We start from the raw sequence: 1,767 nt of genomic DNA on the forward strand, positions 1-1,767 counted from the left end.
TCGTGCACGCCGCACCTTGGAGCACACTTCGGAGCGCTCCTTGGTGCGCACCAGGGCGCGCAACCCAGCCGAGGTGCCCACCCCGGCGAAGGTGCACGCGAGGTGCGCACCCGGGGCAAACCGGGCTCCGACTTCGTGCACGCCATGGTGCCCACCGCGGCGAAGGTGCACGCGAGGTGCGCACCCGGGGCAAACCGGGCTCCGACTTCGTGCACGCCGCACCTTGGAGCACACTTCGGAGCGCTCCTTGGTGCGCACCATGGTGCCCACCAGGGCGCGCAACCCCGCCGAAGGTGCACGCGAGGTGCGCACCCGGGGCAAACCGGGCTCCGACTTCGTGCACGCCGCACCTTGGAGCACACTTCGGAGCGCTCCTTGGTGCGCACCATGGTGCCCACCAGGGCGCGCAACCCCGCCGAAGGTGCACGCGAGGTGCGCACCCGGGGCAAACCGGGCTCCGACTTCGTGCACGCCGCACCTTGGAGCACACTTCGGAGCGCTCCTTGGTGCGCACCAGGGCGCGCAACCCAGCCGAGGTGCCCACCCCGGCGAAGGTGCGTACCCGGGGCAAACCGGGCTCCGACTTCGTGCACGCCGCACCTTGGAGCACACTTCGGAGCGCTCCTTGGTGCGCACCATGGTGCCCACCAGGCCGCGCAACCCAGCCAAGGTGTGCGCACCAAGGTGCACGCGAGGTGCGCACCCGGGGCAAACCGGGGTCCGACTTCGTGCACGCCGCACCTTGGAGCACACATCGGGGCGCTCCCGGGTTCGCACCGGCGTTGCGCACCGTGGTGGGCACCTCGGAGCACACCAAGGTGGGCAGCGAGGTGCGCACCTTTGATGCGATGCCTTCACTAATTTCCATAAAAGGCAAAAAAAAAACGAGATTTTAAAATTTCCGTTTTGAAAGATAGTGAGAAAAAGGGAATGCTGGTGCCATCTTGAGCCCGCCCTGGTGCGCAGCCCAGCCAAGGTGTGCGCACCAAGGTGCCCACCCTGGCGAAGGTGCGCGCCCGGGCAATTAACCCAACTTCCAACTTCGCGCGCGCCAGGGTGGGAGCGCACCCAACAACCGGGCCTGGGAAGAGCCAATGCGAGAAACCCCACCAAACGCTCTGACAAAAAAAGAGGGGGCGCTCCAGTAACCCCGCTTCGGAGCGCACCCTGGGCAAACCCAGCCAAGGTGCCCACCCCGGCCAAGGTGCAGGCGAGGTGCGCACCCGGGGCAAACCGGGCTCCGACAACGTGCACGCCGCACCTTGGAGCACACTTCGTAGCGCTCCCGGGTGCGCACCTCAGAGCACACCAAGGTGGGCAGCGAGGTGCGCACCTTTGATGCGCTGCCTTCACTAATTTCCAGAAAAGGCAAAAAAAAAAGGAGATTTTAAAATTTCCGTTTTGAAAGATAGTGAAAAAAACGGAACGCGCGTGCCATCTTGAGCCCGCCCTGGTGCGCAGCCCAGGTAAGGTGCCCACCCTGGCAAAGGTGCGCACCCGGGCAATTAACCCTACTTCCGACTTCGTGCGCGCCAGGGTGGCAACCGGGCCTCGGAAGAGCCAATGCGAGAAACCCCACCAAACGCTCCGACAAAAAAAGAGGCGGCGCTCCAATAACCCCGCTTCGGAGCGCAGCCGGGGCAAACCCAGCCAAGGTGCCCACCCCGACGAAGGTGCACGCGAGGTGCGCACCCGGGGCAAACCGGGCTCCGACAACGTGCACGCAGCACCTTGGAGCACACTTCGAAGCACTCCCGGGTGCCCACC

Source organism: Cryptomeria japonica, unplaced genomic scaffold, assembly GCF_030272615.1.
Source record: "Cryptomeria japonica unplaced genomic scaffold, Sugi_1.0 HiC_scaffold_65, whole genome shotgun sequence".
In the NCBI taxonomy this organism is placed as follows: Eukaryota; Viridiplantae; Streptophyta; class Pinopsida; order Cupressales; family Cupressaceae; genus Cryptomeria; species Cryptomeria japonica.